The sequence below is a fragment of the Coenobita brevimanus genome, chromosome 10, assembly GCF_032717465.1.
Source record: "Coenobita brevimanus isolate Jiangsu-jjx chromosome 10, ASM3271746v2, whole genome shotgun sequence".
In the NCBI taxonomy this organism is placed as follows: Eukaryota; Metazoa; Arthropoda; class Malacostraca; order Decapoda; family Coenobitidae; genus Coenobita; species Coenobita brevimanus.
Genome location: NC_136963.1, coordinates 3,092,578 through 3,108,144, shown reverse-complemented (window position 1 = coordinate 3,108,144; position 15,567 = coordinate 3,092,578).

The window sequence follows — 15,567 nt, the reverse complement described above, 5'->3', positions numbered from 1 at the left end:
TCCACGGAGCCAGAGACGACAGGCCCGACTACTCAGGCTGTTCGGCCCCAGTCCCGAGGGCCACCTCCCAGGTCGAGGCCCCCAGACAGGAGGGCCTCCCTGCACCACACCGACGAGTGTGACCCGGGCAGTGACTCCCCTGTGGGAAATCCCTTGCCCTCTTCAGGTCGGGTCCCACTAGGGCTCTACCCTCACGCCCTTGTCACGGAGTGAACATTACCCAGAAGATACAGGTAAATAGTGATTCCCCTTGTGTCGAGAACAAATCGGGGAAGAGAACAGTGAACAGTGACTAAGTGAAGAACAGTGCAGTTACCAATAGTCCAAAAGAACTCAGTGTCGGCAGGACAGAGAATGAACCTTAGAGTAATTATCCAAGTCCCCCCAATAAAAGAACTTTCTGTGGACGCATAAGGCTAGGGTGCACGGCCCGGTCAAAAGCTTGAGTGTGAGTGTCGCCGTGACCAGGTGACTGTGTCAAGTGTCGCTATCCGCACCCTATCTTATTTATAGTAATATTTCCCCTACAGACTCCCAATCTTGTTTATCCCCTTTGTGATCAGTTCAGTGTATATCCTGCCTAAAAGTGACACATAGACAATACCATATATAATTCAAGATATCCCTGTATGAACATTGTAGTGTGTACTGAGTATAACTATATTTTGTGGTGCTGAATATTAACTCTGTGTCTCTGTTCCCCTGTATCTCAAATATCACTCTCTGTTGTATTGTAAGGGTTAGAATTAAGGGAATAGATGTGTTAAAATGTACTGCCTTGTTTTTATGTCTTGTTCCCTTGTTGGTGCTGTACTTCCGGTCTAGAAGGAGAACCCTGCTTCAGTCGCTAGTGTTTTTAAGACGAGAAGTCGCCTTAAAAACACCAACATAACACTGGTGACAAGCAGTGGTTCTGGATCCGAGTAAAAGCACGTAGGAATGATTAAAGGAAACTTGTACAATGGCAGCCAAACCGCGCATCCAATTGCCGAATTCAACCCGGACCAACGTGACACTGAAGTATATTTAGATATGGTCAAACCCCTCCTAGACATAGGGTTCGACTCGGACAGAGAAAAAATTGCAGTCACATTGCCTAACCTGGGAACAATAATTGCCACTGTCGCACCAAAAATCGTCCCAGAACTGACATGGGACCAATTCTCACAAATCGTGAGACAGGCTTTCACGCCATCAATAGGCAGAGTTGTCGCCCTCTCTCAACTCGACGCCCTCACCTACGACGGTAACCTAGACGACACATTCGTCCAGGCTCGGCGCCTCGTCAGCGCCGCTTATCCCGAGGCAGCTACAAATGCCCGAGATATACACACATTTAATGCCCTGCTGAGGATTCTCCCTAGCACAGTCAGGGAGCACTTCTCGATCTATGATCCCTCAGGGGACATGGACCAGGACCTGCAACTCGTCAGACGTCTCCTCGCCGCCCGTCCCATACCACAACCACTCCACGCGTGACAAGATTCCTGACGAACCAGAACCCTCCATCCAAACCTAAGCCGCCGCCTCACCACCCACCTACAGAGCCGTCTCCTACTGTGCCCAGAGCTTAGCCGCAGAAAAAACGCCCCAACCCCAAGGAACAAGGCAACCTGATTACCATTAATCCTTGGGAGTTCACGGCTTGCAGTCGCACCTGCCCCCTACACGACATAAGAGAACAGCTCAAGGCAAGCAGGCGCAGAAACTTTCACCAGGGGCACAAGAAAGACTTCTCCTTAGACGACGACGCCCGGGAAGACGACGCACCGCCAATACTCTACCCGGGACCGGACGACGACGAACACGATGACCACACCCAACCTCAGCAGATGGATTTTTAGGAGCGCCCCCGCACCTCCACACGGTGGTGGGGGCCACCTCACACAGCTACAGACCCCCAGTCTACAAGATTTGGCTGAACGGGGTCAAGGCACGATTGCTGGTAGATACGGGAGCAGCCAGATCGTGCCTCTACTCCCACTTCTACTCCCGCCACACCTCTGCTTTCGGCCCCCTTCTCCCCACTTCAGCCAACCTCCTCGACGCGGGGGATGGCCCCATGCCTATCCGTGGGGAAACACGGGCCCTTCAAACCAACACTAACCAACGAGTATCCACCAACCACCCATTCATCATATTCGATTCGACATGTAATCAATATGATGGATATCTTGGGCTGGACCTCCTCCAAAAACTCCATGCCACCATTGACTGCCATCAGCGCGCCTCCACTTCAGTCCAGCCCGCCCCAACCAAGCATCAATTAACAAGAGAAAAAAATCTGGTAGAAGAAAAAAGAAGAACACCCCCCCCCACACCACGCAGACACACACAACCCCCGAACATTCACCTGCCCCAACCCACCTGTACATCTGACCCCAACCCAACCTCACTCAAGCCTCACTTCATCCCCCTCCATCACCACCCCCCACTACACATCGTCTGGACCCCTCCCCATCTTTTCCTGCCACTATCGCCTCCTCAATCACCATTCCACCCCACCACGAAGCTTGGGTAAAACTTAACAGACCTTCAGGTACCTCCGTCCTCTTCTCACCATCCATACCCACCGGACCACTCTCCTCCTGTTTAGCATCCCCCACCTTCCTCCCGCCACATGCCCATGACATCCATATCGCTAACCTCGCCACAACCCCACTAACCCTACCACGAGGACTCATCATTGGCGACACGGAAGAAGCAGAACCATGCCAAGCACCACCCCCCGATCATTCCACTCTCCCCGACCTACCATCACATCTATCCCCTTCCCAAACCAACAGCCTCCGACAACTCCTCCTGGACTTTCAGGACCTATTCTCCTCCGGCCCAACCGACCTTGGCCACACTACCTATCTCAGCCATGAGATACACACGACCGGACCTCCAATTCGCCAACCATCACGACGAAAAAATCCAAACCAACAGGCAGAAGAAGACCGGCAGGTCCAGGATATGCTCGATGTCGGCGTTATCTCCAATTCCACTAGCCCATGGTCCTCACCTGTTGTACTCGTGTGAAAGAAAGATGGGACTATGCACTTTTGCATTGATTACCGCAGAGTCAACGACGTCACTATCAAAGACACTACGCCCCTAACCAGGATCGACAACTCGCTTGACTCCTTACGTGGGTCGACCTGGTTCTCTACCCTAGACCTGCAATCAGGCTATTGGCAAGCCCCTGTACACCCTGACGACAAGCCCAAAACCGCCTTCTCAACATCGAACGGGAAGCATTATGAATTCAACATTCTTCCCTTCGGACTCTGCAACGCCCCTGCCACATTCTCCTGCCTGATTGAGTCAGTTCTCAGCTGACTAACCTGGGACACTTGTTTGGCGTACCTGGACGACGTCATCATTTTCAGTCATACCTGGGCCGACCACCTCCACCGCCTCAAACAAGTTTTCCACCGTATCTGCCAAGCAGGGCTCAAACTGAAACCGACAAAGCGTGTCTTGGCCGAGAGATCAGTCTCTTTCCTTGGACATCTGATTAACGCTGAAGGCATCTCCCCTGACCCAGAAAAACTACGTGCGATCGCCGACATTCCCCTACCTCGTGACGTACACGAAACTAGAGCCTTCCTAGGCCTAACAACATACTACAGGCGGTTCATCAAAAGATTTGCAGATATCGCCAAACCCCTACACGACCTAACAAAAAAAGGCGAGCCGTTCGTATGGACCGAACCAAGAAAAACTGCATTCACCACCCTCAAGTCCAAGCTAACCTCTGCCCCCGTCGTCGCTTTCCCAGATTACAACCTCCCATTCCGCCTGTATACCGACGTATCACTCATCGCCATAGGGGCTGTCCTTGCACAAGTGCAAAACGGCCGCGAACATATCATCGCCTGTGCCAGTCGCACCCTAAATCCTGCAGAAAGAAACTACGCGGCCACCAAACGAGAGTGCCTGGGAATCATCTGGTCCCTCGATTACTTCCGCTCCTACATCTCGGGCACCCATGTGATAGTCATTACGGACCACCAATCCCTACAATGGTTACGTCAGTCAAACACCACCAACGCACAACTCATACGATGGCGAGAAACACTCGAGGAGTATGATTTCGAGATCTCATACTGACCAGGCAAACTCCACACAAAGGCCGACGCCCTGTCCCGTCTACCAATCAATGCAATCTCAACAGAGCCAGACCTAATCCAAATGTGGCACAACAAACAACGCCCTACCTGGATCCCACCGAACACATTCGCTAAACTCCACCCGCATGGCGAGCACCTGTTCGATCCCAACAGACACATCGTCCTAAGCCCCACCACCGCCCACGACACTATGCTACACCTCCACGCCCATAACGGCATCCACCTGGGAACTAAAAAACTCCTACAAGTCTTTACCGACATGTACTGGACACCTAACCCATCCACCATTGCCAAGAACATCATACAATCCTGCCGAGCCTGTGCTTTAGGAAAGGACTTCACCCGTACACCCGGCCCTTCAGGAAAATTAACAGCGCAGAAACCCTTGCAACTACTTTCCTTAGACGTCGTCAGCCCCCTCACACCCAAAGCAGGGTACAAATACATAATCACATTCGTGGATGTGTATTCAAAGTTTATCATCGCATGCCCCGCCAAAGATCACAGTGCAGTATCAGTTGCTGACGCCCTCACCCGCCATGTCTTCCCGTATTTTGGTATTCCCCAAGCACTGCACTCAGATAATGCCCCAGAATTTACTGGCAAGGTCTGCGAAGAACTGGCAAACATATTTGGATACCACATCTCCCACTCATCCCCCTACTGGCCCCAAGGTAACAGCATCTGCGAGAGGAGCCATCGCTCCCTCATGAACCAGCTCCGCACATGCATTATGCAAACAGGGAATGAAGACTGGCCTGCCCACGTCAAGATTATCCAATGGGGTTTAAACACATGCCCACGAGAAGACGGGATAACTCCACATGAAAGAGTTTTGGGGGAATCTCCACTACTCCTACCACTCCGCCACCACCTACAGCCACCCACCCCACCCTCCACTACCGACCCTCTCCACCACCTCAAACGCCGCCTCCACCACCTACACACTCAACAAGACCTGGCGCCCGACACGAATCACTCCAACCCATACAAACCTGGTCAGTCCGTGGTCGTTGCACACCTGCCCGCCCCCTCCAAAACCTTCCCCCGATTTAATGGACCCTTCAAAATTATTCGAGTACCCAACCCATACCAAGTCATCATCGATCAACAGGGACAACACCGCACATACCGAAATCGCCATGTGCGACCCTTCCACCCACCCAACACTGACCACCCTCCCGCCCGGCCAACCTGCACCTCTTCCCGCACACCTGTCCATCCCGACCTTTCTGAGAATTACCCCCCAGACTCCTACTCCTACTCCTTCTCACCCCCTCCCTCCACACCACATCACCTACAACCAGCCCACCCCCCGACACACCACCACCACCGCCTACACCACCACCACCGCCCGAGACCGCCACCCCTCCACAACTCACAACTCACCTCCCTAACACCTGTCCACCCACCACCTCCTGACCCACACCGCCCCCACCGCCCACATCACCACCACCGCCCAAAGCCACCACCTCTGCAGACCTCACCACTCACCACCCTACCACCTGCAAACCCACCACCCACCTCCCCCTTGACCATTCTCATTATACGCGCCACACCGCACCCCCACTCGCCTCCCCCCCTAACAGCCGCACGCCCTCACAACCACCACGTGCACAACCACCCTCACCACCCACACCAACCCTCACTACCACCACCACCAGATCAGGACGCCTCTCACGCCCACCCTTGAGATACACCCCATCACCACCGCCCATCGCACGCCCATCCCAACACCCACCACCACCACATACCCCTCCACCCCAAACACCTCCCCCATAACCCTCCCCCTCCACCAAGCATGATGGAATCTTCCCAGGTCCCAATTCCCCAAAGGACAACTCTCCTCCCACTGAACCATCCCCCATAAAATCACCAATCTCCCGTTACTCTCCAGCATTCAGCTTTCATCTCCTCACCAGGCACCATTCCCCGAGATGAAGGTGACGAGAGTACACTGGCTACCCCACGACCGCCCACATGCCAGAATCCGAGACACCCACCACCTTCTCCGACTCCTACGCCGGACCGACCATCCATCCTCCCTCCGGCTCACTCTCAACCCCCATCAGGAGCCTAACACCTTCACCACCCACTGGGTCAGCCTCATCCAACACCTCACCCCGGCCCACCAGACATCCACCTCCACCACCTACCACCTCCAGTCACGGGGTCGTGACTTTTACAACGTGGAGGGTGGTAAAATGCCCGCCGTGCCCGCCGCCGGACCTCCCACCTCACCACCCCCCACCCCACCACTGGGCCGCCACCACACCACCACCCCAGGAGGACACAACGGTGGGGTTAGTGACCCCAATCAAGAGGGTCACCAGGACACTACGGTCCTGGGCCCTTCTTCCCCGCAACTGCCCCAACACCAGGTGACCGGGGAAAGGCAACTACCTTGCGGGCGGAACAACTGTCGTCAGAAAAGGGGTGGGACTGAACTAGCTTCAGTCCCAAGTAACACCGTATTGATGGCAACTGTTACACCCTCTATGGCAGGAGGCCCAAGGGCAGGAGGCCCAAGGTTATGGCCTAATAAATTGTACGAGGGTAAGGCGACCCAAGGCTCCGTCCTTAGTACACCCCAGAGAGAGAGTTGCCCCAGTGCATCCCTCTCCTGCTGTTCTCCCCAACAGGAGCAACACCACGCCAACGGTCTCCATACCTGGCGGGGAAGGAGCGGCCTTGTACGCCCTTTAGTTGCTTCTGGTCAGAAAGATCAGCTCCCGGGTACGGCCAGAGTACGTACCAGGGTAAAGAGCCCCTGCTATCGTACGTGTAGCTTTTCCCTACTACGGGAGCAACACCGCGCCGACGGTCTCTATACGTGGCGGGGAAGGAGCGGCCTTGTACGCCCTTCAGTTGCTCTCTGTAAGATGGGTAGGCATCCTGCTCCTGCCGGGGCACGTACCAGGGTAGAGAAGCCCCTGAAGGTAGCCTCAGTACGTACTGGAGAGAGTGTGGCCTCTGTGCCCCTCACTCCGGCTTGTCCCCTACTACGGGAGCAACACCGCGCCGACGGTCTCTATACATGGCGGGGAAGGAGCGGCCTTGTACGCCCTTCAGTTGCTCCTTGTACGCCGGGTAAGCTCACGGCCACAGCCAACGTACGTACCAGGGTAAGGCGACCCATGGCTCCGGCCTCAGGACGTACCAGAGAGGACACGAGTGACGTGAGTCCTTCTCCAGCCTCCTCCTCCTGTGGGAGCCCTTCGTCACCACCCGGGAATATAGCCCCGAAGGTGACACTAGAGTGGTGGCAAGGCCCGATATCGGACCTACCTCCCACGCCTGGGAGATCCTTGTTCCTGCTCGAGTCCCGAAGGAGAAGCTGCCGCAGCCCAGCCCTGTTGGCGCCTCTCCCCCTAGGCGCCCGCAGTCCCAGGACACCCAGGCCAGTCCCACCGGCTCCCGACGAAGGCGATCCCGGCTCCCTCACTCCACGGAGCCAGAGACGACAGGCCCGACTACTCAGGCTGTTCGGCCCCAGTCCCGAGGGCCACCTCCCAGGTCGAGGCTCCCAGACAGGAGGGCCTCCCTGCACCACACCGACGAGTGTGACCCGGGCAGTGACTCCCCTGTGGGTAATCCCTTGCCCTCTGCAGGTCGGGTCCCCCTAGGGCTCTACCCTCACGCCCTTGTCACGGAGTGAACATTACCCAGAAGATACAGGTAAATAGTGATTCCCCTTGTGTCGAGAACAAATCGGGGAAGAGAACAGTGAACAGTGACTAAGTGAAGAACAGTGCAGTTACCAATAGTCCAAAAGAACTCAGTGTCGGCAGGACAGAGAATGAACCTTAGAGTAATTATCCAAGTCCCCCCAATAAAAGAACTTTCTGTGGACGCATAAGGCTAGGGTGCACGGCCCGGTCAAAAGCTTGAGTGTGAGTGTCGCCGTGACCAGGTGACTGTGTCAAGTGTCGCTATCCGCACCCTATCTTATTTATAGTAATATTTCCCCTACAGACTCCCAATCTTGTTTATCCCCTTTGTGATCAGTTCAGTGTATATCCTGCCTAAAAGTGACACATAGACAATACCATATATAATTCAAGATATCCCTGTATGAACATTGTAGTGTGTACTGAGTATAACTATATTTTGTGGTGCTGAATATTAACTCTGTGTCTCTGTTCCCCTGTATCTCAAATATCACTCTCTGTTGTATTGTAAGGGTTAGAATTAAGGGAATAGATGTGTTAAAATGTACTGTCTGGTTTTTATGTCCTGTTCCCTTGTTGGTGCTGTACTTCCGGTCTAGAAGGAGAACCCTGCTTCAGTCGCTAGTGTTTTTAAGACGAGAAGTCGCCTTAAAAACACCAACATAACACTGGTGACAAGCAGTGGTTCTGGATCCGAGTAAAAGCACGGAGGAATGATTAAAGGAAACTTGCACAATGGCAGCCAAACCGCGCATCCGATTGCCGAATTCAACCCGGACCAATGTGACACTGAAGTATATTTAGATATGGTCAAACCCCTCGCAGACATAGGGTTCAACTCGGACAGAGAAAAAATTGCAGTCACATTGCCTAACCTGGGAACAATAATTGCCACTGTCGCACCAAAAATCGTCCCAGAACTGACATGGGACCAATTCTCACAAATCGTGAGACAGGCTTTCACGCCATCAATAGGCAGAGTTGTCGCCCTCTCTCAACTCGACGCCCTCACCTACGACGGTAACCTAGACGACACATTCGTCCAGGCTCGGCGCCTCGTCAGCGCCGCTTATCCCGAGGCAGCTACAAATGCCCGAGATATACACACATTTAATGCCCTGCTGAGGATTCTCCCTAGCACAGTCAGGGAGCACTTCTCGATCTATGATCCCTCAGGGGACATGGACCAGGACCTGGAACTCGTCAGACGTCTCCTCGCCGCCCGTCCCATACCACAACCACTCCACGCGTGACAAGATTCCTGACGAACCAGAACCCTCCACCCAAACCTAAGCCGCCGCCTCACCAGCCACCTACAGAGCCGACTCCTACTGTGCCCAGGGCTTAGCCGCAGAAAAAACGCCCCAACCCCAAGGAACAAGGCAACCTGATTACCATTAATCCTTGGGAGTTCACGGCCTGCAGTCGCACCTGCCCCCTGCACGACATAAGAGAACAGCTCAAGGCAAGCAGGCGCAGAAACTTTCACCAGGGGCGCAAGAAAGACTCCTCCTTAGACGACGACGCCCCGGAAGACGACGCACTGCCAATACTCTACCCGGGACCGGACGACGACGAACACGATGACCACACCCAACCTCAGCAGATGGATTTTAAGACCCGCCCCTGCACCTCCCCACGGTGGCGTGGGCCACCTCACACAGCTACAGACCCCCAGAATACAAGATTTGGCTGAACGGGGTCAAGGCACGATTGCTGGTAGATACGGGAGCAGCCAGATCGTGCCTCTACTCCCACTTCTACTCCCGCCACACCTCTGCTTTTGGCCCCCTTCTCCGAATTTCAGCCAATCTCGCCGACGTGGGGGATGTCCCCATGCCTATCCGTGGGGAAACACGGGCCCTTCAAACCAACACTAACCAACGAGTATCCACCAACCACCCATTCATCATATTCGATTCGACATGTAATCAATATGATGGATATCTTGGGCTGGACCTCCTCCAAAAACTCCATGCCACCATTGACTGCCATCAGCGCGCCTCCACTTCAGTCCAGCCCGCCCCAACCAAGCATCAATTAACAAGAGAAAAAAATCTGGTAGAAGAAAAAAGAAGAACACCCCCTCCCCACACCACGCAGACACACACAACCCCCGAACATTCACCTGCCCCAACCCACCTGTACATCTGACCCCAACCCAACCTCACTCAAGCCTCACTTCATCCCCCTCCATCACCACCCCCCACTACACATCGTCTGGACCCCTCCCCATCTTTTACTGCCACTATCGCCTCCTCAATCACCATTCCACCCCACCACGAAGCTTGGGTAAAACTTAACAGACCTTCAGGTACCTCCGTCCTCTTCTCACCATCCATACCCACCGGACCACTCTCCTCCTGTTTAGCATCCCCCACCTTCCTCCCGCCACATGCCCATGACATCCATATCGCTAACCTCGCCACAACCCCACTAACCCTACCACGAGGACTCATCATTGGCGACACGGAAGAAGCAGAACCATGCCAAGCACCACCCCCCGATCATTCCACTCTCCCCGACCTACCATCACATCTATCCCCTTCCCAAACCAACAGCCTCCGACAACTCCTCCTGGACTTTCAGGACCTATTCTCCTCCGACCCAACCGACCTTGGCCACACTACCTATCTCAGCCATGAGATACACACGACCGGACCTCCAATTCGCCAACCATCACGACGAAAAAATCCAAACCAACAGGCAGAAGAAGACCGGCAGGTCCAGGATATGCTCGATGTCGGCGTTATCTCCAATTCCACTAGCCCATGGTCCTCACCTGTTGTACTCGTGTGAAAGAAAGATGGGACTATGCACTTTTGCATTGATTACCGCAGAGTCAACGACGTCACTATCAAAGACGCTACGCCCCTACCCAGGATCGACAACTCGCTTGACTCCTTACGTGGGTCGACCTGGTTCTCTACCCTAGACCTGCAATCAGGCTATTGGCAAGCCCCTGTACACCCTGACGACAAGCCCAAAACCGCCTTCTCAACATCGAACGGGAAGCATTATGAATTCAACATTCTTCCCTTCGGACTCTGCAACGCCCCTGCCACATTCTCCTGCCTGATGGAGTCAGTTCTCAGCGGACTAACCTGGGACACTTGTTTGGCGTACCTGGACGACGTCATCATTTTCAGTCATACCTGGGCCGACCACCTCCACCGCCTCAAACAAGTTTTCCACCGTATCCACCAAGCAGGGCTCAAACTGACACCGACAAAGCGCGTCTTGACCGAGAGATCAGTCTCTTTCCTTGGACATCTGATTAACGCTGAAAGGCATCTCCCCTGACCCAGAAAAACTACGTTCGATCGCCGACATTCCCCTACCTCGTGACGTACACGAAACTAGAGCCTTCCTAGGCCTAACAACATACTACAGGCGGTTCATCAAAAGATTTGCAGATATCGCCAAACCCCTACACGACCTAACAAAAAAAGGCGAGCCGTTCGTATGGACCGAACCAAGAAAAACTGCATTCACCACCCTCAAGTCCAAGCTAACCTCTGCCCCCGTCGTCGCTTTCCCAGATTACAACCTCCCATTCCGCCTGTATACCGACGTATCACTCATCGCCATAGGGGCTGTCCTTGCACAAGTGCAAAACGGCCGCGAACATATCATCGCCTGTGCCAGTCGCACCCTAAATCCTGCAGAAAGAAACTACGCGGCCACCAAACGAGAGTGCCTGGGAATCATCTGGTCCCTCGATTACTTCCGCTCCTACATCTCGGGCACCCATGTGATAGTCATTACGGACCACCAATCCCTACAATGGTTACGTCAGTCAAACACCACCAACGCACAACTCATACGATGGCGAGAAACACTCGAGGAGTATGATTTCGAGATCTCATACTGACCAGGCAAACTCCACACAAAGGCCGACGCCCTGTCCCGTCTACCAATCAATGCAATCTCAACAGAGCCAGACCTAATCCAAATGTGGCACAACAAACAACGCCCTACCTGGATCCCACCGAACACATTCGCTAAACTCCACCCGCATGGCGAGCACCTGTTCGATCCCAACAGACACATCGTCCTAAGCCCCACCACCGCCCACGACACTATGCTACACCTCCACGCCCATAACGGCATCCACCTGGGAACTAAAAAACTCCTACAAGTCTTTACCGACATGTACTGGACACCTAACCCATCCACCATTGCCAAGAACATCATACAATCCTGCCGAGCCTGTGCTTTAGGAAAGGACTTCACCCGTACACCCGGCCCTTCAGGAAAATTAACAGCGCAGAAACCCTTGCAACTACTTTCCTTAGACGTCGTCAGCCCCCTCACACCCAAAGCAGGGTACAAATACATAATCACATTCGTGGATGTGTATTCAAAGTTTATCATCGCATGCCCCGCCAAAGATCACAGTGCAGTATCAGTTGCCGACGCCCTCACCCGCCATGTCTTCCCGTATTTTGGTATTCCCCAAGCACTGCACTCAGATAATGCCCCAGAATTTACTGGCAAGGTCTGCGAAGAAGTGGAAAACATATTTGGATACCACATCTCCCACTCATCCCCCTACTGGCCCCAAGGTAACAGCATCTGCGAGAGGAGCCATCGCTCCCTCATGAACCAAGTCCGCACATGCATTATGCAAACAGGGAATGAAGACTGGCCTGCCCACGTCAAGATTATCCAATGGGGTTTAAACACATGCCCACGAGAAGACAGGATAACTCCACATGAGAGAGTTTTGGAGGAATCTCCACTACTCCTACCACCCCGCCACCACCTACAGCCACCCACCCCACCCTCCACTACCGACCCTCTCCACCACCTCAAACGCCGCCTCCACCACCTACACACTCAACAAGACCTGGCGCCCGACACGAATCACTCCAACCCATACAAACCTGGTCAGTCCGTGGTCGTTGCACACCTGCCCGCCCCCTCCAAAACCTCCCCCCGATTTAATGGACCCTTCAAAATTATTCGAGTACCCAACCCATACCAAGTCATCATCGATCAACAGGGACAACACCGCACATACCGAAATCGCCATGTGCGACCCTTCCACCCACCCAACACTGACCACCCTCCCGCCCGGACAACCTGCACCTCTTCCCGCACACATGTCCATCCCGACCTTTATGAGAATTACCCCCCAGACTCCTACTCCTACTCCTTCTCACCCCCTCCATCCACATCACCTACAACCAGCCCACCCCCCGACACACCACCACCACCGCCTACACCACCACCACCGCCCGAGACCGCCACCCCTCCACAACTCACAACTCACCTCCCTAACACCTGTCCACCCACCACCTCCTGACCCACACCGCCCCCACCGCCCACATCACCACCACCGCCCACATCACCACCACCGCCCAAAGCCACCACCTCTGCAGACCTCACCACTCACCACCCTACCACCTGCAAACCCACCACCCACCTCCCCCTTGACCATTCTCATTATACGCGCCACACAGCACCCCGACTCGCCTCCCTTCCTAACAGTTGCACGCCCTCACAACCACCACGTGCACAACCACCCTCACCACCCACACCAACCCTCACTACCACCACCACCAGATCAGGATGCCTCTCACGCCCACCCTTGAAATACACCCCATCACCACCGCCCATCGCACGCCCATCCCAACACCCACCACCACCACATACCCCTCCACCCCAAACACCTCCCCCATAACCCTCCCCCTCCACCAAGCATGATGGAATCTTCCCAGGTCCCAATTCCCCAAAGGACAACTCTCCTCCCACTGAACCATCCCCCATAAAATCACCAATCTCCCGTTACTCTCCAGCATTCAGCTTTCATCTCCTCACCAGGCACCATTCCCCGAGATGAAGGTGACGAGAGTACACTGGCTACCCCACGACCGCCCACATGCCAGAATCCGAGACACCCACCACCTTCTCCGACTCCTACGCTGGACCGACCATCCATCCTCCCTCCGGCTCACTCTCAACCCCCATCAGGAGCCTAACACCTTCACCACCCACTGGGTCAGCCTCATCCAACACCTCACCCCGGCCCACCAGACATCCACCTCCACCACCTACCACCTCCAGTCACGGGGTCGTGACTTTTACAACGTGGAGGGTGGTAAAATGCCCGCCGTGCCCGCCGCCGGACCTCCCACCTCACCATCCCCCACCCCACCACTGGGCCGCCACCACACCACCACCCCAGGAGGACACAACGGTGGGGTTAGTGACCCCAATCAAGAGGGTCACCAGGACACTACGGTCCTGGGCCCTTCTTCCCCGCAACTGCCCCAACACCAGGTGACCGGGGAAAGGCAACTACCTTGCGGGCGGAAGAACTGTCATCAGAAAAGGGGTGGGACTGAACTAGCTTCAGTCCCAAGTAACACCGTATTGACGGCAATTGTTACACCCTCTAGGGCAGGAGGCCCAAGGGCAGGAGGCCCAGGGCTATGGATTAATAAAGTGTACGAGGGTAAGGCGACCCAAGGCTCCGGCCTTAGTACACCCCAGAGAGAGAGTTGCCCCAGTGCATCCCTCTCCTGCTGTTCTCCCCTACAGGAGCAACAACACGCCAACGGTCTCTATACGTGGCGGGGAAGGAGCGGCCTTGTACGCCCTTCAGTTGCTTCTGGTCAGAAAGATCAGCTCCCGGCTACAGCCAGAGTACGTACCAGGGTAAAGAGCCCCTGCTATCGTACGTGTATCTTTTCCCTACTACGGGAGCAACACCGCACCGACGGTCTCTATACGTGGCGGGGAAGGAGCGGCCTTGTACGCCCTTCAGTTGCTCTCTGTAAGATGGGTAGGCATCCTGCTCCTGCCGGGGCACGTACCAGGGTAGAGAAGCCCCTGAAGGTAGCCTCAGTACTTACTGGAGAGAGTGTGGCCTCTGTGCCCCTCACTCCGGCTTGTCCCCTACTACGGGAGCAACACCGCGCCGACGGTCTCTATACATGGCGGGGAAGGAGCGGCCTTGTACGCCCTTCAGTTGCTCCTTGTACGCCGGGTAAGCTCACGGCCACAGCCAACGTATGTACCAGGGTAAGGCGACCAAAGGCTCCGGCCTCAGGACGTACCAGAGAGGACACGAGTGACGTGAGTCCTTCTCCAGCCTCCTCCTCCTGTGGGAGCCCTTCGTCACCACCCGGGAATATAGCCCCGAAGGTGACACTAGAGTGGTGGCAAGGCCCGATATCGGACCTACCTCCCACGCCTGGGAGATCCTTGTTCCTGCTCGAGTCCCGAAGGAGAAGCTGCCGCAGCCCAGCCCTGTTGGCGCCTCTCCCCCTAGGCGCCCGCAGTCCCAGGACACCCAGGCCAGTCCCACCGGCTCCCGACGAAGGCGATCCCGGCTCCCTCACTCCATGGAGCCAGAGATGACAGGCCCGACTACTCAGGCTGTTCGACCCCAGTCCCGAGGGCTACTTCCCAGGTCGAGGCCCCCAGACAGGAGGGCCTCCCTGCACCACACCGACGAGGCCCCAACTCGAGGGCCACCTCTCAGGTCGAGGCCCCCAGATGAGAGGGCCTCCCTGCACCCCACCGACGAGTGTGACCCGGGCAGTGACTCGCCTGTGGGTAATCCCTTGCCCTCTGCAGGTCGGGTCCCCCTAGGGCTCTACCCTCACGCCCTTGTCACTGAGTGAACATTACCCAGAAGATACAGGTTAATAGTGATTCCCCTTGTGTCGAGAACAAGTCGGGGAAAAGAACAGTGAACAGTGACTAAGTGAAGAACAGTGCAGTTACCAATAGTCCAAAAGAACTCAGTATCGGCAGGACAGAGA